The following is a 21,695-nucleotide window of genomic DNA, read 5'->3' as shown; positions in this document are numbered from 1 at the left end:
ACCCTTCTTGTTGAAGAGATAGAATTTTATGGATAGATTTCCTGATATCAAACCATCCTTGCATTCACGGACCAAACCCCACTTGGTCATGATGTATTGTCTTTTTAACACTCTATTAGATTTGGTTTGCTAATATTTTTTTAACCCATTTTTGTACTCCTATTTGTAAGCAAAGAGCAGTGGTTCTCAAACTTCTGTTCTCTTTACACCTTTGACGTACTGAGGGTCGCAGAGAGATCTTTGTGCATCTGCGTGAGTCCTATCTATTGTGGGTCTCAGCTGGGGGCAATTGCCCTGTCACCAGCAAGGGGACACTCGGGCACGTCAGGAGATGTTTTTGGTTAGCACAGCTGTGGGTGCAGGGCGTTGTTCCTGACAAGCAGTGGGCAGGCAGGGATGCTGGCAGAGAGCCTGCCGTGCCCGGGCTGGCTTCTGGAATCTCAGCAGTGCCACGGTCAAGAAATCCTACTGTCCGTGTAGGCTGCTTTAGAAACTAACCCCAAGAACATTTAAAAGTATTTATTTAATAGTCTATTTAAATAGAAACAATAAGCTGATTTCATATTAACATAAATACTCTTTTTTATGAAGAAAAGCTACGTCTTCCACAACTGAACCCAGGGAGTGAGGAGAGTGACACAGTTTTGTATTTTTATGAGTCTCTTTTATGTCTGGCAGCAGAGGAGGCGGCCGGAGTCCCCTGCTTCCGAATTCAGTCTGTGTCATTGGGTTGAAATATAAAAAGACAATTGTGCCTCCTCGAGACATCCTGGAAAGACAGGGGACTTCCGTGTCCCCTGCTGGAGGCTTGGGGACCCCAGGGTCCTCTCAACACACATGGGAGCCATCGATGTGACGGGCTTCCTTCTGCTGCGTTCCTTCTCCCATGTGCAGTCAGAGCTGTGCTGTCTTCATAAGAGGCACTTGGACTTTTTCCATCCTCCTCTACGTTCTGGAAAAGGTTAAGTGTTATGAAGATAATCTGCTCTGAGAGGGTTGGTAGAATTCCTTTCCAAAATCATCTGAGTATGGCATCTTTTGTGAGAAGTAACCAACAGATCTCTTTTCATTCTATAAAAATAGATCTGCTCTGGGGTGCTTAAATGGCTCCGTGGGTTAAGGGTCTGAGTCCTGGTTTCAGCTCAGGTCATGGTCTTAGGGTCGTGAGATCAAGTGCATCTCAGGTTCTGTGCTTAGTGGGGACTCTGCTTGGGATTTTTCCCTCTCTCTACCCCTCCTGCTTGCATCCTTTCTCTCTCTCTCTCTCTCTAGTAAATGAATAAATCTTTAGAAAAAAATAGGTCTGCTTAAAGTTTCTTTTTCGTGGTGACTTTCTTTGTAAAATTTTCCTTCTAGAAAATATGCATTTCATCTAGGCTTTCCGATTTCTTTGCACAGACATGTGCAACTATTTCCATGATTTAAAAAAAATGTTTTCTTTTGATGGTTGTTCCCTCTTTTCTTATTTCATGTGTTTTTTGTTCTGCTTTTTCTCAGTTTTTATTGCTCTGGGTGACTTAACTGTTTTATTGATTTTCTTTCAAGTTTAGTTATACATTACAATTTTTAAACTCAGTTTGCTTTTACTTTTATTAATTCCTTCCTGACTCCCTAATTCTCTTTTAGCTTTTCCAGTTAGAAGCTTGGTTCTCTTGTTTTCATGCCTTTGTTCCTAAAGACTTAAATATCTAAAGTGATCACTTTTCTTCTAAGTATGGTGGCAGTTTCATTGTGCGTTTTGGTTTCTACGTCCCCTGGAGAGGACCGTCTGAGAGGAGGGTGGTCCCCCGTCTGGGAAAAGGCCATGTTTCCTGATCTTGTTAGTAGTTTCTAGCAAATATGGTCTGCACTTCAAATATGATTTTGCATTTGTCGATTATTTCTTTGTTGCTCGATATGTCTGTGTCCCCGCGGGCAGGTGAACGGAGGCGTGGCGCTTGTCACCAGGGACAGGATCAGCGCCGCAGCCTCAGACCCACCTCCTGCCGCCTCATGGGTCCCTCGACCTCTGTCCTTGGACTGGAAGAGACGGGTCCGTGTGTCCCGGCACTAGCTTGCTGGGACTCGTTCTTCCGCACCCCTGGGACTTCTGCTTTATGGAAAGTGCTGTGGGCTGCTTGGTGCACGGAGACGAGACCGTTTAAGCTTCTTGAGGAATCTGAGTTCCGAGCATCATAAATATTCCACTTCATCTCGTTTCATCTCACCGGGGTGACCGTCTGCGGTCCAGCGCTACAATTTTGAATCCGATTTTAATGTTTTGCATTCAGATTCGTTATTCTCAGCCCCGCTGGATTGCTTGGGCTGGGGCGTCTCTCTCCATGCAGCAGAGGCGGGTCTCATTTCGTAAGCCGGCGTGAAGACCGTCCCCTCCAGCGGGTGGTCTCGTCCTGTCCCCACGTGTTTGGGTCAGTACTGTTGTTATTTGGGTTGTATTTCGAGAGTTACGGATAAAATGTGGGCATGTGCACAAAACACACATCTTTTTTGTCTGTGGTCCCTGTTTTTTTACTTTGTTGGGTTTTCTGTTTGGTTTTGTTTCTGGTTTAGCTGGTGCTGACCTGAGCACCGGGAAGGTGCGCTTCCACCTCCTGGCTGCCTTTGCCCAGCTACCTGCCTGTCCTGGTGTGCGGTCATCCTTCCTGGTGGCTCGGGCACAGCCCCTGCCCGTCTCTCCAGGACCTCCCACCTCAGGCCCGCTTTACCCTCTTGCTTCGTTACCGTGGCCTTCTCGTGCGGGTGCTTGTCTGGGCGTCCTTTCCGCGGCCTTGAGTTTCTGTCTTTTCTGTGACTCAGTGTCTGCGCGCGTCTGTCTCCACATCTCGCAGATGCTGGGCTCCCCTGCTGTTCGTCCTTGTCATGACTGCGGAGACGCACGGGCATCCTGCACCGCCGTCACCACCTCCCTCGTCCTCGCCCCTCACTGTACTGCGTTCCGCTGAGCTGACGTCGGTTGGCTCTGTCTCCCTGCTGTTGCGATGACGTCCTTGCTGCGTCAGGACATGTGGCTGGTCTTGCTCAGGCTCATCGGTGTCCCTACTTTCTTCCTAAATTGTGTACAGACCTGAGAACCAGTACTTTGGTCCACGGTGTTTTCCGACCCTCATTTCCTGGGCGCTCATGCCTGGTGATCCCGCCTCTCCCAGGACGCACGGCCACACGTGTGCATCCCGTTACGTGGCTGTGACCACAGATGGCCCGGCGGGTGTGCTGAGTCCACACCGATTGCCGCCTCACCACGCCCCCCACCAGCACCCCCGAGCGCGGGGAGCCTTCCCCTGGTGGGCAGCTGCACCGTGGAGACTCGGTGCTCGCGTGCACGAGCTCCCCCCGCATGAGCGCAGGACCCAGGCTGAGCAGCGGGCTGGCCCCGGCACAGGGATGCCAAGAACTTGAGGATGCGCTGGGCTTCGTCTGGTCAACGAGCCAGTTCAGAAGCCTTATTCTTGCCCTTGACCCACTGTTTTCAGTGATAAGCGACACCGGGGGATGACGGCGGTCCCGTTGATGATCGGTAATTACTCCCCCTGCTTCTCGGAGCTAAGTGTTCTGGGGCCGTGTTCATCACCGTGTCACCAGTGTCGGGGTGGGCTGGGCCCACACATGGGATGAGCGTGCTGGAGGGCGCGCCACGGGGACAGGGAGCTCATGGCTAACCTGCAGCACGTGCGGGCGTAGGACACCCAGATCTCCCTGGGTTGCAACGCTATTTTGTAAAGGTTTATGAGAGAACGTAGCCTTCTTTATTTGGGCTAAATTCTGTCGATGACGATTTCCCCTTTTGTAAATTAAACCCTTTAATGCGGTGATGTCAGTGGCAGGAGAGGGACCCTCAGGTGGCGGAGGCTTTGACTGTTGGTTCCGGTAAGACGTCCAGGAAGCGCTGGGGAGTCCTCTCTGTCGGGTGACTCAGTGACGCACGTGGTAAGGACACAGCCAGTGGCGTGTGCTGGCTTTTGCGGAGCTCAAACTGCTTATAAAGAACTGTGCCTCTTAAGGCTTTGAAGACCCAGAGAGCTTTGAAGTGAAGAGACTTTGCTGGAAAGTTTCTGTTGATCTCGGGGTTTGAAGCCGTGGTGTCCGGTGTGGTCTGTTGGTGAGGGGACCTGGATCACCACGGTCGTGGACTTGCCAAGGACCCCCCAGGAAGCGACCCCAGGAGGTCAGGCCTCCAGATGGTCGGGAAGAGGACAGGCCACCCCATCCCGCCATCAGGTAGCGTGCGTCTCATTTAATAATCTGCTTACTTGGGCGGAGGGTCTGCCATGTGCCAGGCGCCCCTCTGGGCAGAGGTGACACTTTGGGCAGAGGGTCTCTGCCTGGAGGACACAGGCTGTGGGGGTTGTGACCCCGACACACGTGAGGGCTGTGTTACAGCAGGTGGTTGGGGAGGTGATGGGTGTGAACAAAATTTCCGCGATCTTCCCGGTGCGGAGAGAGCCTGGCGGATTGCAGGGGACGGCCATGGTCTGAGTGCAGGTACGTGCTTGCACGTGTGACCGGGAGTGTGCGGGAGGCATGTGTGTGATGTGTGTGACGTGCACATGTGCATGTGGAAGGAATCAGGACTGTCATCCCTGGACTCCTGGGGGTGCCCCCGGCTGCAGGGAGGGCGGAGGGGCCAGTCCGCGGGGGCCACAGTGGGCGTGCCAGCACCCGACTGCCTAGCACGGCAGAGTCGACAGGTCCTAGCGGCCAGAGGAGGGATGGCCGAGGCTGGGTCGTGTGCACATCTGGTGCTGGGAAGACAGGGAGGAGGAGGAGGAGGAGTGGGAGGCTGAGGTGGGGGAGCCCAGCAGGTGGGTACGTGAGAGCCCGGTGGGCACACGGCGGCGTTTCTGCGGCAGTGAGAGGCCCTGCTGCCGGCCCTGACTCACTTGTCCACAGGGTGCCACTGTGGCCAGTGGGGTGTTTAGGCTTAACCTCCCCACGACGTGGTGTGGACAGCTGCAGTCTGGCACAAGGCTCGGGGTGATGGGCACAGGTAGGTGGCACGTGTCCCTGCAGGCTGGGGCCAGTTGGACACTGTGTGACCTGAGGCCAAAAGCAGGAGGCAGTGCCGGAGCCCCCTTTCCTGTGGACAGACAGACATGGGGGTGGCCCCGGCTTCAGAGGTGTCGGTGGGAGCTCCAGGATGTCCTGAGCTCCGGGGAAGATCCAGGAGGAAGGGGAGCTGCCACGCGCACTTCCTGTGCCTCCTGGATGTGCCCACGGTACATGCGCCACACCTACACACACCTGTAATCACACGTGACACACTCCTGTGCACAACACATGTGCACATTACACACAGTGAACCCACGTGTGTGCACATGGAGACGCGCACAGGTATGTGGACACGTGCGTACACACAGCACACACATGCGTGCACACGGAGACGCACATGTATGTGTACATACTCACGCGTGCACCCACATGCACACACATGTGTGTGCACGCTCTCACACACCCACCATACACATGCACACCTACCGACACACACACAGAGCTTTCTTTAGACACAAAGATCAGAAACAATTTGGCACGTGTTTCAGCTCTGCGGTAGGTGCACGGGTGTGGGGCGTGTTGGTTTCTGTGTGACTTTCCGAAGTAAAAATACGCAGCCGTGCCGCAGACGGCGTTATAAGGCGTCACTAAGCGCTCTGTCCCGGGGGCAGAGCCCTCTGTGTGGGGGAAGGGGCTGCGGGGGCTCTGGTGTGACCAGCAGGGGTGCGGGAGGGTGAGTGCAGCCCTTGGGGGCCGTACGTGGAGGAACCTGTCCCTTGTCAGCGGGGCCCATGGCTCGAGACTCAGGGTCCTCTGAGCCGGGCCCTGCTCGGGGAGGGAACCCCCGCTCAGCCTCCCAGCATGCAGGGGTGCGTTCCCGAGAAAGCCGGCAGGCAGCCCGGTGGCCTTCCACTGGCGCAAGGAGACAGGGGCCAGGAGAGCACGGAGCTTTGAGGAGGGATGGGGCGCCGCGCCCTGGACTGTCTGTGGAGAGAAGCTCCCCTCTGGGACCTGTGCCGGGGTGAACCTCATCCTCTTGCGGCCAAGGATGAGACCTGGGACTGGGCGCATCTGTGTCATGGACCGAGGTGGGGGCTACACGGCTCAGGACCGTTTTCTCTGACGCAAGACACACATGCCGCAGGGTTCCGTGTCTGTAAGGAGCCGGTTCTCTCCCGTTACCAGCAAGCCTGGGGCTAGGCTGGGCAGCAGCTCCGTGGACCACAGGGGCCAGGCTCCCTCTGACCTCCTCCTCTGCCTGCAGCTTCTGCCCCCTGACTATGGCTTGCTGGTCTCAGGAAGGCTGCTTCCCCCCGGCCCTTTCATCTGCATTCCAGGCAGGAAGGAGAAGGGCATGTCTGGGCCACTTCCTAGTGGCTTTTGTCTCCCAGGCCAGACACTGCTGCTCCGGTCACAGGGACTGCGACCTTCCCTGCTTGGGTGGCAGTGGCCTGCCTGACAGGACGTCTGTCCTGTTGGTACAGAAGCGAGGGACGGTGGCCTCTGGGTGGGCAGCCCCCCGCTTCCCACCGTGTTGCAGACGGGTCTGTATTCCAGAACCTCTGACCCGAGTGTGTTAGAAGGCACGTCCTGTCCCGTCTCCTTGGGTCTCCCGCCACCCTCTGCCCCACACATAGGGGTGGCTCTACCAGTGGTGACTTGCATTTCTGTTTGTCAGGGCAGGGGGCATGTCGGGTCCTGGCTTTCAGCCTCTGTGGAAATAAAGAGGAGAAGGGCCACCACCTCCGTCTCTGCCAGGGCCGTTTCCCCGTCGCTCACCAGCCCCAACCAGAACCGGTGCAGCTGGACGTGGGCGGCGGTGGCCCCGGGCCATACTGCTGGTTGTTTCTGCCTCCTGGTTGCAGAGGGTTTAGGTCAAGGGTGAAAAGGACACCTCCGGACCCGCCTCCTCACTGCTCCTACAGGGAGGAGCTGAGGGCAGGATAAAAGCCAGCAGGTCCTGTGCCCTTAGTTGCTTTCAAGGGACTGCCTGGCTCGCCTGGCCCAGGGAACCCCCAGGTAAGGGCAGGGCGTGCCGCTGTCTCTCCAGCAGAACCTTCCGCCTTCCCGGGTGAGCGGGAGGCCCCATGCAGCTGCCGGCCGGGCTGGGCATGTGGGGCCCCACCGTCTGCGCTCCCCAGAGAGCAGGCAGGGGCTGGGTCACTTTCCAGGGAGCCCCCACATTTGCTCCGCCTGCAGGAAAGCCCTCATGGCTCGTGCATCCTCACCCTGGCCCCAAAGCGAAGGCGAAGCCTCTGGGTCAATAAGATGGTGTTTGGACCTGTCCCAGGGCCATCTCCGGGGCTAGGAACTCCTCGCTGGAATCTGTGTGTTCTGGGTCTGTACAGTCTCCCCGCTCTGGGGCCCAAGGCTGCTGTCTGCCTGAGTCACTTGAGTAACCTCCGGTAGAACCCGACGGTCCAGGGGGTCCAATGTCCGAGGCCACGGCCACACTCGGCTGTTGAGGCCTTGGAAGGGAGCGGCTGTGTCGGGCGGTGGGACTTAGTGCCTGGTGTCCACGGACCTGTGGGAAAAGCAGCATGAGTGGGTCCTCTGCGCCTGTTTTTTTCTTTAAGATTTTATTTATTTATTTGAGGGAGAGAGAGCACAAGCAGGGGAGCGGCAGGGGGAGAGGGAGAACCAGGCTCTCTGATGAGCAGAGACCCTGATGTGGGACTCGATCTGAGGACTCCGGGACCATCACCCCACCCACAGCAGATGCTTCACCGACAGAGACCCCCAGGTGCCCAGCTCACCTCGTTAATGCCGTACGGTGAAAGGATGCTGTTTTGGTCACATTGGGTTAAATACATCATTAAGTTAATGCAGCTACGAGAATGTGTAAAGTCCCTGCGCGGCTCACGTCCCTGCCCTCGGCCGGCCCGCGGAGGGCTAGCCTGTGACGCCCTTGCGTCTTCACTCCCCCCTCCACCGGTTGTGAGATCTGGGGAATTCTTACATGCTCCCGATGGAGAGACGGCTGATCAGCTATGAGTCCTGCTTTCCTTGGCTGGGCAAGCTGATTCTTTAACCAACAGGTTCCACGTGCAGGACAGGAGCCCGTGGCTCTAGGGGGGCACACGCGGCTTTGTGGGGGCACATGCGGCTCTGGGGGGATGGCCAGGGGCACGACTCTATTGGGGATGCCTGAGGCTGGGCTCTGCTGCCGTCTGTCAGGGGACGGGCACTGGCACAGGGACCATGTGTGCACGGAGACAAACGGGGACAGTGAGTTCTTAGGTGGTGGTGGGGAGGGCTTTGCTGCAAGAGAAGTACCCAGACGGTCAGGAGGGAAGGGGTGTCTGTGGTCTTCCTGGGGTGAGTCTCTGCGAGGGGAAATGGACTGGGACCAGGTGGGTGTGTCGGGAGCCGGCCGGAGCTCGGCCAGCAGTCGCACGCCAGGCGGGGGCGGGCGGATGAACAGCCCGGCTCGGGGTGCAGAGGCTCTGGCCTAGGACCCGGCTGGGCACAGGAGGCGGGAGACAGAAACATTTGCTCCTGAATTAAGTTGCTCCCTTCCATCGATCTGTCCATTTCACAATCGGACGTTCAAGGACCGTTGCCACCCGCTCCCCGCATGGGCGGGTCCTTGGGAAGTGGGGGGCGGAGTTAGCAGAGCAGGGACCCCGGGGTGTGTGGGGCTGGCCTGTGGCGGTCAGCGTGCATCTGCCCTGGGGCCCCCTCGATGGAGGAGCTGTTGTCCGTGTCACCCGCCCCACGCTCCGCCCGGCAGCGCCCCTGGCCCCCAGCTCCGGCCTGTCTGCGGAGTGAGCGCTCCCGGCGCCCGGGGACTAGGAGCAGAGCCTCAGCACCTTCGGTTCCTTCCCGCCCCACGCTGACCCTTCCCCTCCGCGATCCGACCGCCAGCGGCTTGCACTTGCCGGCATGTCCAGAGGAGTCCGCCTGGGGCCGTCAGAACAACCCCTTCGAGCTCCCTATTTTGCAGGGACACCTCCACGGCTCGCCTGTACAGCAGCACCAGCAGTGGCCCCAAGTGAGCCTGAGCGCTAACACCCGTCTCTTCCCAAATGCGCTGCTGCCGGAGGGCGGCCCCCGGGGTCCCAGGAGGGGGTGCGTTAGTGACGTGGGCGCCCAGACACTCGGCTGGCGGCCCGAGGAAACCAAAGCAACAGAGTGAGGCCAGACTGTCGCAGAGAGCCCCGGGGCCTGGAACGGACCGCAGCCCCCAGGAGGGCTGAGGCCGGGGGTCCCGAGGGTGGGGAGGGGTAGACCGGACCCGATGGCCAGCCCCTGCTGGAAACCAGGGGCTGGTGCAGGTGTCCGCTGCTGAGGGGAGCCAATGGACGAGAAGGATACAGCCTCTGGCCGTTGAGAACCACTGGGCCTTGGCGGGCCGTCCGTCTGAGCCCGATCCCCAACATTGCAACACAGCCGGAATCCCGAGTGGCGTCCCGTGCCTGGCAGAGCCCCAACCCTCCAACGGCCAGCGGGGCAGCTGCCTGGGGACTCCACAGAGCAGCATGGATGCCCCGTCAATGTCAGGGTCCCGAGAGGTCTGACACCCGGCCAGGCACATGGCAGCCAGAGCCGTGCATCTCTCCAGATGACGCTGGTCTCCGGAGCCGTTAGGAACAACCCCGTCGGGGAGGCTGTTTGGGGTGTCCAAGCCAGGCGCAGCTGCCGCCGTGACACGACCCTGGCCGGGGGTGAGGGGCTCATGGTGGCCCCTCATTACCCTCTCTGGGGGGGGTTGGGGGTTGGAGAGGCGAGTCCAGTGTCAAGAGATGGGGGTACAGAGTAAGATTTGCCACCGGCCTGCTGCAGCATGTGGCTTCTTGATCTGAAACCCCAGCGTCAGATAGGCTTGCCTGCCGGCGTGGGCAACTGCAGCCCCCCAGGCCCTTGGCAGGAGTGTCAGAGCACAGGCGCCCCGCGGGCCAGTCCCAGGAAGGAGGGGTGGGCGCAGGACCACTGAGGGCTCCGGGGATGGTGGCGACCGGCAGCCCTGGGAGGGGACAAGAGGGCCAGGTGCCATCTCCCGGACGTCTTCACAGGCTGGGGTGTCAGACCCGCAAGCGCCAGCGTGGGCTGAGGGCCCCCAGTCAGGAGGGAGCTGGAAGGCTTGTCCGTCAGCCCCAGCGATGGGATCACGGAGCTGTACTTGGGCTGTGTCTGGTGCATGGGTGCGTGAGGACGTCTTTTAAGCACAGGTCAGCAGGAACGTGCCTGGTGCCCAAGAGAAGGTTCCTGATCGTCTTGTGTCCTGGCAAGGTGGGTGAGGAGAGCTGACCCCGTCAGGGCACTCCCCAGAAAGCCCCTGAGCTCCGTGCCTGCAGAGGTGGCCGTGATGGAGTGTGGCGGTGGTGGGGTCGGGCGAGACCGCCAGGGTCCTTGCGCTGTGCCCCAGTCTGCATGTCCACAGCTGGTGTGTTTGAGTCAGATGGCATCTGTGGGCACATTTTATGTCAATCCAGGTGTGGGGCCTGTAGAAGGACTAGGTGGTGGGCGCTGCTGGGCTTGGCGGACCAGGCCAGGCTGTTAACCTCTTGTACAGATTATAAGATCAACCCTACTTGTTTTAAAAAATAAAGGATGTTAGATTTCTTTCCCTGGTTCCCTGCTGCATCTCAGCGTCCCAAGCGGGGCTGCTGAAGCAGGGAGGGGCCGGAGTCGCACTTGCCATGGCTGTGGGCGTCGGGGTGCCCAGCAGGGGCCCTAGGGGTAGGGCACCAGCCACTGCGGACCTGGGCAGCGGCGAGTCCCTGTCCTCTGCCAGCTGTTACACCATGATCTGTGCCATCACCCACCACGCTGGCAGACTCTGGGTACAAAGCAGACAGTGACACCTACCGCTGGAGCCCCCCTGGCAGAATCCCACAGGCCTGGCGACAATGCACATGGAGTTCTTAATGCTTCATGGGGCCGGGAGACCAGGATCAAGGTGCCGGCGGATTCGGGGTCGGGGAGGCCCCTTCCTACTTCACAGCTGGTGGCTTCTCACTGGGTCCTCATGTGGGGGAAGGGCAAGGGTGCTCTTGGGGTCTCTTCCCTAAGGGCACTGGTCCCACGTGGGGGCTCCCCTCTCGTGACCTCTAATCACCTCCAGAGGCCCCGCCTCCTAATGCTGTCACTCAGGGATCAGGTTCCAGCACGTGAACTTGGCGGGCGCAGACTTTCAGTCCCTGGCAGGTGGCTCGGAGTGAGAAAACCACTCGGTGTCCGGTGTGCGCCAGTGTCTGGCAGCCGCAGACGGAACAGCGGTCAGCCTGGGCATCGTGAGGACAATGGCTGACCTTTCGTTCCCTGCCCTGCTTCGGCACCGTTTCACGTTTTTAGAGCAAGAATGTCGTACTCCCAACTAATTTACAAAATCTCATTACGGCTCAAAAGCTGGGGTATTTTTACTTTGAATGTCTTCTTTGAGCAGGAGAACTGGGCGCCCGGGGGTGGCTGTGACATCCCCGCGTCCCAGACTGAAGGGCGGGTCTTCCGTGTTTTTCCCACGGGCAGACCTGACTTGGGAAGCTGGCCGGAGAACGGGCCTTGGAGCAGTGTCCCTGCGGGCGCGCCTCCTCTGCTGCCTTGGTGAGCTGGAGGCCCCGGGTCAGCCGTCGTGGGAACCTGCCTTCCGGTGGGACAAGAAAGCGGGCGATTCCGCCTGGCTGGGCGTCCTGCTCGCTCAGGAGCCAGCTCGTGCTCAGGGCAGCGGTGGTTTTGCAGGTAGACGGCCCGGGTGAGAGTCCTGGCTCTGCTCTTTCCTGCCGTGGGACTTCGGGCTGCACCAGCAATGCACACGGGGCCTCCAGGATGGCGGGGGACCGTGATCATGTCGCGGCGGGTCAGACAGTGGTCGCCCGCGTGGGGCCGCCAACTCCAGCTGTTAGAGCCTCTCGACCGTGGCTCTTGAACTCAGGCTCCCGTCGGGGATGGGGGGCAGCCATCCAGCTAGTGGGGCGCTTTGAGGAAGCTTTGAGGAGGGCCCTTTGCAGGAGAGGGGTGGCTCGGGCTCAGACCCTCCACAGCGTTCCCCTGGCGGCTCCACACTCCAGGGAGGGACACGGGACTGCAGCAAAGCGCACCTGTCTGAGAATACGTGTGTGGAAGGGGGGAGGACACACAGGAGCTCACGCAGGAGACTAGAGGTCCACCACTGGGCATGCGGCACGGCAGCCTCCCCCACTCCCCTGGGCGGCAGCCCCTCCTGAACCTGCAGCCTGCGGCCCAGAGCAAGCGGGGGAGGGAGGGCCCACAGCTCGCTCTGCACCTGTCCAGCCCCTGGCCACCTGTGGGGGGGGGTGCAGCCCAGCTTTTCCTCCTGTCCCCACCCTGGGAGACACAACCCACCAGGCATGCTGCCGTGAGGAATAGCAGGGGTCCTCACCGCAACCATGTTCTCACTGCCACTGTCACCGAGTACAACAGGGCTCTGTCCACCTGCTCCCGGGTGCCGCGTGCTGTCTGCACGTCAGACCAACCAGCCGGTCGGGGGGGCAGATGGAGCCCCCCGCCTAGGCACTCTCTGCTGCCAGCACATCTCCCGGTTCTGTGCTCTGGGGCTGCCTTCCGGCTGAGCACTGGCTGTGCCATGGCTCTCATGGAGACATTGGGAAGAGCAGGGTGGGGACCTCTGGGGGGGTCAGATATACCCCTGCCCAGGAGCAGGAGCCCCCAGCTGTCCGCACGCCAGGCACTAGGCTGGAAGCCTCGGTAGAACTTTGAACCGTGGTTTTTAGTTGAAATGATGAGGAACCAGCTGATTGAAATGAATTTAATGTTCAGAGCCCAGGTCTGACACTGTTTCATTTACAGAATTTACAGAGTGCTTTCCAGGTAGGAGTGTGTTTGGGGACAAGCGTCACTCGGGTGGCGCTGGGCCCTGGCCACAGTGTCAGGCTTCCTTGCAGGGGGGGGGGAGTGCCGGAGGGTCAGCTCCGGACACGCCGCCGGGCCGCCTGACTTGGATGGCGCACGTCCTCCTCCCGTCCACACCCGATGGCAGCTGTAGGTGCGACACGCGGGTGCCAGCCAGTCCTAAGTGTGGAGTCTTGAAAAATGAGTGTGTCCTGTTACCCTGCTGCACAGTTCCCGAGGCGGCCATGGGCTGGAGAGCTGGGTCACCTGTCCGTGGGAAGTGTGGCAGGTGGGCCTCGTGTCTGAGAGTGGCCGGTCATCTCCAGCCCCCCTGAGCACGTGAGGCCCTGCCCCGGGGTAGCAGCATTCTCCCCAGACACCTGCCACTGTGACGTCCTCACCCCCACGGTGTACAGTAGTCCGGACCGGCATGCGTCTGTGCCGCGTGGTAATGACAAGCCACACAAACAACGTCTGGCACTGAGAGTTTCCGAAGATGCTTCAAGGCACTTGAGATTTGGCCGCTGGTTTTCCTGAGCTCATACCTCAGGCTGTTTACCCGTGTTTGGTTTGCATGGTAACCCGTGTCTCCGCGCATCCCGGTGTGGGTCGGAAGGGCATCGTGTCAGCCGTCCCCGAGAGCACCGGCCTCAGCCCTGCAGCCTCCAGCACCGTCTCGTTTACCCCAGAGTGAGTCCGAGCAGTGAGCCTTCCCGGAGTGCGGCTTGGTTTCTGTTCCTCCCTGACTTGGCGAGCCGTCGACGCCGACGCTGCCGGCTGGGTCACCGACCCGCCCGCCTCCCACAGGTGCGTCGTGCATTGGTGGCCAGGTCCCTGTAGAGCGGGGTGCACCTTCAGCGTGTCCTCGGAGCAGCCTAGACGTGCCTGGGACGGGAGGACGCCTCCCCTGGGCTCTGGCCTCTCCCTGCCCCTCCCTGCTCCTTCCTCGGACCCACGGAGGCGCTCGGGAAGCTCCTCGCCTGTGCAGAGAAGGGCCCTGACAAGCGCCAGGAGCTCCGCTCCGAGTGGTGAGTGCGGGAGGCCCCGGGCCTAGGACGAGGTGTGGGTCCTGCCCCTGCCCACCCAAGGGGCCCAGGGAGGCTTCCCGGGAGGGTTAGGGCGGCTTCGGGCCCTTCCCTCCGCGCTGCTCGTCCTGCCGCGTGCGGCCCCTGGAGGCTGTCCCCGGTCCTGAGGCTGAGCTGAATCTGGATAAACAGGCTGCGACACGGGCGTCCCCAGTGGGCTGGCAGCGTCTCGTTAACCTCCTAGGTGCAGGGAGACTTTGTGGGGCGAGCGCCTCGCTGCTAGGACACGTGCGTCTGTGAGTCCGGCAGCCAGAGGCTCGCCGCGGAGCAACAGCTCCCAGCGCGGCTCCCCTCCTGGAGGCTCCGCCCCCGCCAGCCGCCCGGCCCACGGCTGCGGGTTAGCAGCGAGTTCTGAGCCCATCGGAGTCACAGTGTCTCTGAGGAACCTGCAGAACCGGGCCGGGCTGGGATGTCGCAAGCATCTGAGGCCCGGAGATGTAGGAGGAGCTCCGGGACCCCCGCCCTGGGGAGGGGCTGGATTTGCCCCTAGGGGCCTGGGCTGGAACCGGCCCCCTGGGGTCAGCAACCCGGAGGCCCTGTCAGCCACATCTAGTTTCAGAGGCTGGGGCTGCCCCTTATCTGGGGACTTGGAGCTGGCGGTGCTCCCTATGAGCCGCTGTGACCATTAAATGTGTAATTTGGATGTTGCATCTGTCACTTCGCGTGGCCTTGGCGTCACCCCCCCCCCATCGCTCACCCACGTGTCTGGATGTGACCACCGTGTTCTGTCACCGGTGTGTCTCCCTGCGGCCTCCTGGGTGTGGACAAGCCCCCAGAACCTCCCACCCGCGTGTCCGGGCGTGGCCCACGTGGTCTGTCTCTGCTTCCCGTCTCTTGCACGGAGGTGTTAGCCAGCCCTCCGCCTTGACTCAGGTCATCGGCCCCGACTCGGGGATGGTGTGGGGGGGTCCACCCCGAGGGCCAGGACCGCAGGAGAAGCGGGTGTCAGGGCAGGCGTGTCTGTGTGGGGCCAGGCTGGCTAGGGACGGTCGGAGCTCTGTGGAGCCGCCGCAGGACCGGAGGTGAGCACGGAGAACAGGCTGGGAACCGGGTCTCATGAGGCCAGGCGACGGGCAGAGGGAGCAGGGAGCCCGGGGCCCCTCCCCTGGAGGCGTCATCCTGAAGGCTGGAGAGACGCTGTTCACTCTGTAGACCCTGGAGGTACTGGCGGCCAACGCAGCCCGCGGCCCACAGGGACTTTCTCTGCACCCCTCGCCCTCACGCACTCCTGCCCCCTCCCTCCCCATGGCGGCACGCCACGAACTTTCTGGAGGGTGACTCTGAGAGGCTCCTTTATATCTGGGTGTTTGTCGGCACCTTGCTTCCCAGGACAGGCAAGTGTCTGCCCCTCGTTAGGGGACCCGTCGTCATCACGGGGCTCCCCACGGGATGCGGGGGTCAGCAGGGAAAACTGAGAACTTGTCTTCGGAGCTCTACAGTAATGGCCACGACACATTTGTCACCGCACATTGGCCCGTGTCTCTGGTGGTGATGACGTCCGCTTGGTAAGCAAGACGCACCGGTGTCACCGTGAGACCCCCCCAGTCAGTGGTGGGAGAGGGAGCGGGAAGTCCCCTGGGGAGATACTCTTCAGTCTGAAGAAACAGTGTCAGATCGCTTTGAAAGACTCCTTTTATGTTGCTGCTCTGAGGACCCTGCAAAGAATTTCTATCAACACCGTCTCTGGTCTTCTCTTCTATTTTGGTATAAGTCACTCATTTTCAGGCCCTGGGAAATAATCCAGAGGTCATATTCCTGTGACGTTTTCCTGTGCAATATGTCCCCGTTTGCTCTCATTCCCTGTGCCTTTGACAACACGGCGTGCGGAGTGGGAGCCGCGCGTCTGGCGGGAGCAGGGGGCGGCCCTCGGCCCAGGTCGCTGCGGCCAGGCTCAGGGGTCAGGAGCCTGCCCGGTGGGGGCTTCCTCCGGAAGAAACACAGCCGCAGGGACATCATTATTTCAAAACAAACGCAGCCAAGATCGAAACGTTCTTGATTTCACACAAATAATGTAAAGAGCGTGATAAGATTGGTTCCTAGTCCAGCGTCCCCTGCAGTGGGCATAACCGGGAACAGGTTTGAGGCTTTGCTCTGGTTTGGCTCGGAGCCTGGAGAGAAATTTTGGGTAATTCTTTTTGTCTCTGTGGCCTTTGTTGTCCCCAGGAAGGGGGCCGGGAAGGACCCAGTGCTTTCCCTGTGCTCATCTCTTAAATGTCCATCCCGCCCTCAGAGTTACTGTCACTCATGCCTCACGGTAGGGGAAACTGAGGCTCGGCTGTGATCGGAATCCAGGCTGTGCTGCACGCCCTCTCGCCAGGCCCCCGCAACTGTGCAGGGGTGTCTGGGAACCCACGGCCCACGCTGTGAGCATTGCAGGAGCCTGGGGACAGGACAGGACAGGGGCCTGGAATTGGGCAGGAGTGTTGGGGGGCTGGCAGAGGCAGCTGGGGGTGGGTTGGAACTGGTGTCGACATGTCCTTCTGGCAACGCTGTGGAGGAGGGGGCTGGAGTACGGACAGGAGCCAGCGGCCCCCAGAAAGCCGCTCCGGGGAGGGCACAGCTAGCCTGGTCTCAGATAGCCTGCACAGGTGTCTGCATGTGGGACAAGACCCTGGGCAAAGGTCGGTTCCAAGTGCCACCTCGCAAGACATGCCAGGGGACCCCGGCTTGACCATGGGGCTTCACAGGCTCCTGGGCTGGGGTCTGCACACATTACCAACACAGGCGCCCCATGGGGTGGCCCTCTGCGAGAGGACAGTCTTCTCTTCATGGTTCGTTAGAAAGGCAGCCATCCGGACGCCTGGCTGGGGCGGGATTGCTGCCCAGGCTCTCGGCCCCTCCAGCGGCACTGCCGTTCCTGGGAGGACGGGGACAGACACTGTGGAGCTGGTCCTCCTCGGCCAGCAGCTCCTCTGGCCACTGTGGGGAGTAAGACCTCGGAAAGCCGTGGCCAGCAGCACGGCGTTCACGGCGATCCCCCGGAGCCCCTGCCTGTGGACAGAGCAGAGGGCGGGCCACTGCCTTCTCTCCTGATGCTTCTCAGGCCAGAAGCCAGATGACGGAAGCATCTAGAAGGAGCCTTGTGATCGCCTGTCCAGAGGCCACCAGGACCACCCCCTCAGGGTCCCCTGGGATGTGCCCACGCTGCAGACTCCTTGCGGGGCCCTGGGGGTGGGTAGTGCCTTGCCGGCTGCGCCAGGTGGAACAGGAGCTCGGGGCCATCTCCTGGGTCAGGTGTCATGCTCGATGCCCAAGCAGCAACTTCACTCTGTCCCGAGATAGTGTGACAGCCCCAAAGGGAGGTATGCTGGCCAGAGGGGCCCTCAGGGTGCTCTCCCGATCACATCTCCCCTCCCCCTGCCTGCAGGTTTGGCAGGTAGCCCTTCTGTCCCTGGGTCACCTGATCTCATCTCAGCAGTCTCGGGCAAGGAGACTGGGAAGACGGATACCCCTCCCTCCTTGGCTCATGGCCTCAGTTTCTCCAGCACTGTCTTCCCCAAGACTACAACGTGCAACTCTCCCCCACGGTCCTTTACCAGGAAGCAAGGGGCTGGAGCTGGGACCCGGGTGTTGTACGTGTGGTTCTGGAGCCCTTGTGTGTCACAGCTGGGACCCATGAGCCTGTGTCCTGGCCCGAAGGACAGGCTGTCCGTCCACCACTTGGATGCCCCACGGCCAAGCCTGGGCCCCACCCCACTAGCTGACCCCCTGGCCCTGCCCCCGGCCATGCTGTGTTGGGGTCGCTGTGCTGTTGTTGGCTTCTGAGAGGTCTGGGAGAGACGGGGTGCGCACTGTGGCGTCTGCGGTCCCCGGGTCAGGTGCCCGGCCGGGCCCCGTGATGTGGCCTGTTTACAGCTCCCGGCAAAGCAGCTTATTGGATTAGTGGGTGCCCGGCCGGCCCCGCGGCGGGAGGGGGGACGCTGACCTGTTGGGGCTGCTTCAGGGAAGCCTGGTTCTGTCCGAGCTGGTCTCTGCTGCGTCGGAAGGCGGCACCCCGGAAGTGTGTGCTCCCCTTTCCGCCGAGCAGACGGTCTTGTTGGACGCAGGCCGCACCGCTCTGGACGTGATCTGTCCTGCTTGCCCACCGGCCGGAGGCTGACAGCCGCTCAGGCCGCCGGTCTCCTCGCGCACGTCCTGCCCGAAGATGCTGTCTGGCCACTCCACCTGCCTTTTCTCAGGGCTCTGCGCCGCCCTGCTGGCCGTGGCCCTGACCTACTACTTCTACTGGTGAGTCCGCTGGCAGGCGCTGGGCCATCCCAGCACCGGGGCTGCCACACTTGTGCCCTCCTGTTCCCTGTGCCCCATGTGCCACAGACGTCCCTGCTGGGGACGGGGGCCTTGCGGTCAGCGGGGACGTTGTGTGCCGAGCCTGGCCCGCGTGATCCCCACCTCGCCAGGAGGGGTATCCGCCCTCCAGGAAATGCTCCTCTGTTTGGGACGTTCCTGGAGAAGGTGGCTCCAGGGGACACACCTCTCACCAGCAGGTGCTCTGGGTTGGGGGGGGGGCTTCAGGGGAGGAGTGGCTCCTGACGGGGGAGCGGAGTTTGCCCCTGACCGCCCTCACCACCCCGCCCCTGCGCAGAGGTGTCTGGGGATGTACGGGGGTCTGTGAAGGAAGCAGAAGGCGCTCGTTCCCAGCGGAGGGATGCCACCCTGTTGTGCCCGTACATGTCGAGCTGGTTTACCGTGAATCAGCAGCGACCCTTTCTGGCCGTCAGGACCTGCGTGCGCACAGGTTCTTGCTGGTGTGGACCACACGAGCCTGGGCTTCTCCAGCCCGACCCACATGGGCGTGTGATAGCGGAGGGGGCGTGGGCTCCGGGCCACCCGTTCCCATCTGTAAAGTGGGTACCGTGTCTCCCTAGTCTGCACAAGACCGTCTACACCAGCCGCACCAGGTGATGGCCTGAGCCTCACAGCCTGGCGTTTCTCCCACCCGGTGGCTCTGGGAAAACCCAGAAGCCCAGGCCCGGGGAGAGCTTCATGTCTCAGAGCTGAGAGGGGCTGATTTGCGGTGAGGAGACGGAGGCTCTCGTGAAGGTTCTGTTCTCTTGAGCGCGCATGCCGTCTGCTCCGGCATTCTCTCTGGAGGCTTCCTCTCCTCGGGATCCGATTAACACCTCACCGGTGTCACAGGAGGAGGAGGGAGCACGGCCACGGACGGGGCACGACATGTCCTCAGGCCCTGGCGGCCCTTTCCTGCCCCAGGGAGCTGCAAGCTCCTCCCTCCCAAACTCTGCTCCGTTCTAGGATGAATTTCTGCCCGCGGGTGTTTGCATTTTAGCTCTTACGTGAATATCATAGAACTTAGAGAGACAAACACATGCGTGATTTAAGGGAAGAATGAGCTCGGGGAGGGATAGAAGGACTTTTGTCCCTCATTAGAGTAGTTCTGGGCCTCAGGGAGGGTGAGGCGTTTCTCTGGACCCCGTGGACACCCCCCCCCCCCCCGGGAGGAGCCATCACCAACACTTGGCATAAACTTCAGGATGCTTTGGAGAGTGGGGGGACGGCCAGCTCCGGTGTGCAGGAGCAAAAGTCCCCCTACCCCCTGAACCCCCATAGTGGATGGTGAGTGCAGGTCAGGAGTGGGGAGGCAGCTTGTGTGACTCTGAGGACTGGCCGCCCGCGGGCCACATGGGGCGTCAGGCTTGACCTACCGCGCACACGGACCACCCACCCCGCCAGGTGCCCACGCATGTCCCAGCCACTCAACACTCCATCCGCACGTGGCTAGAATCCAGACTGAAGGACACTTCTGCAGCTCGTTGTGACCTATCTGGAGGAGCTTGGTGGCCCTTGTCCTGTCCTTGTCCCCCACATTCAGAACTGGGAGGAAACATTGAGCTTTTCCTTCTCTGGGTCCCGCTGCAGACTGGCGAGTGCTTGGCCGCGTGGCAGGAGGCCTCCCTAGCGTGGCCGCCCCCACGGCCCAGGGGAGGGCCGGGAGAGGAGCCGCCCTTCTTTCCAGGAGGCCTCTGGCCTCGTGCACTGGGAAGCACACCCAGAAGGCTCATGGCCTCTGGTGAGGAGTTTGCGCTGCAGACACTGTAACTCTTGCCCCAGGACGCCATCGGAGACCCATGTTCTCTGCTTGGCTCTGCTGCGCGGCCCCTCCCCTCGCCATCCCCGGGTCCAGGACGAGGCCTTTTTGTCGGCTGCCCTCCTGCAAGGGAGGACTTGGTCCAAACCAGGCTTCTCCGCAGGCCCAGGGCTGAGCCCGTCAGGAGCCAGAGGGCCGGAAGGGGCCAGAGTGTGGCCAGGGGAGTGGCTGTCGCCGCCCCGAGCTGGAGTGCGGAAGGGTGGGGAGCGGTGGGGTCCCAGAAGACTTTGCGCGGAGCCCCGGGCCGGCGAGTGGGGAGTGCGGGGTCCGTCACATTTGGATGCAGGACCTCCAGGACCCACGGTCAGGGCTGGGGGCATGTGGGCTCCCGCCCCCAACACGCACCTGCCTTCAGACGTCACAGCTTCCTAAGCCTCACTACGAAATGCACGTGGACCTGTTGGGGCTCCATTAAGCTGTTGAATGGTCTCGGGGCGCCTGTGGATGCCCATCACGGGGCACAACCTGGTAAAACCCACTTGGCATCTTTGTACTCCTGAGGAGGGGTGTCGCGTGTGGGAGGCTGGGCGCGGGCGGGTGGTCCGGGAGCCCCGTGGCCTCTGGGGAGGAATCGGGGAGAGCTCTGCAGCTCTCCCCTCAGGTCTCAACTATCTCACGAGGGCATTGGCCTAAATGCCACTGGACACGGCAGCTGAGGCATTTTCCTCATTTTTAGAGTAAAAATTCCTCCGCTAAGCACAACCCTCGTCGGAGAATCACATTTTGGCAGCTTGTCTGCAGAGTAAGAAGACATTTGGCAAAGGCCTGGGGCGCTCGCCCTCCCAGGGCGCTGTCGGCACCCGCGGGTCCCCTCACCATGAACACCTGTCAGCAGCCCCAAGCTGCTTTGTTGACAAGTTCCCCGTTCCCGTGGCTGAAGTCTGGGTACCGCCTTGGGTTCTTTCTGGAAAGAAAAACCAGTGCCAAAGCCCCCCTTTGAAATTGTCACCGTGGCTGATTTTAAAGGTAGTGACTTCTAACTAGATGTATGTGCGTGCAGAGGGTTAAAATCTCACTGACATTGCCTGCCTGAGGGAAAGTGGGTCTGAATTCGTGAACTTACAAGTCAGATAACAGCGTCACTGAACACAGTTCTGGAAGGTGACGGGTCAGACCGTGTCTTCCCTGTCTTCCCTGTGGATCCCAGCACGGAGTGGGGCATGTGGGATGTGGGATTTCCCAAACTAACGGACCGGGAGACCCTCTTGCAGCGAGACATTTCTCGGCATTGGTGTCTGAATTATGGGGTTTTACAGATGCTCAGAAAGATTCGAGTATCAGTTATGCAGAAAACGGCACCCAGGTTTGCTGGCTTGGGAACCCAAACACCCATTAAAAGTTGGCTTATCAAAGTCCTTTTAGACGTTGGTGTGTTTGCAAAATAGGGAGGGACCCTATAACTTGGAGATTTTTCAAGAACTGTCGAACAGAGCCACCCTGTGGTCCTGGTAAGAAAGGTATGTCAGCCTCAGTTTCAAAGAAGAAACTGAAATTCAGAATGATCACGTCACGTGCGGAGGCCACAGACCGGGGACAAGGATGGTTTCCTGAGCCCCAGGCCCAATGTGCTCTCTTCCAGCTCCTCCTGCCAGTGGGGAAGACGTGGCGGGTGTGGGGGACCCTCCTGGCAGCTGGCATGTTAGCCGAGCTTTCTCCAGATCAGTGTTGTCACTTGACTAAGTGACAAAAGTCACTTTTGTGACATCTGT

At 60.5% G+C, this 21,695-nt stretch overlaps 1 protein-coding gene across 2 annotated transcripts in view; it reads left to right on the top strand.

The window, feature by feature from the left end:
- Window positions 1-21,695, top strand: part of AGPAT3 (1-acylglycerol-3-phosphate O-acyltransferase 3) — an 80,795-nt gene that overhangs the window by 29,248 nt on the left and 29,852 nt on the right. The window contains exon 1 of one of the 2 annotated variants that reach the window (XM_032865226.1): window positions 6,987-7,005. The exons of the other annotated variant lie outside the window; for it this stretch is intronic. The gene's annotated coding sequence lies outside the window, so the exon portion shown is untranslated. Of the gene's footprint in view, window positions 1-6,986; window positions 7,006-21,695 lie in introns of those variants that run through there. 2 annotated transcript variants of the gene reach the window in all.

The sequence above is a fragment of the Lontra canadensis genome, unplaced genomic scaffold (genome assembly GCF_010015895.1).
Source record: "Lontra canadensis isolate GAN:19392208 unplaced genomic scaffold, GSC_riverotter_1.0 scaffold29, whole genome shotgun sequence".
NCBI classification, from domain to species: domain Eukaryota; kingdom Metazoa; phylum Chordata; class Mammalia; order Carnivora; family Mustelidae; genus Lontra; species Lontra canadensis.
Note: the sequence above shows the minus strand (reverse complement) of the source record. Positions and strands in the feature narration are given on the sequence as shown.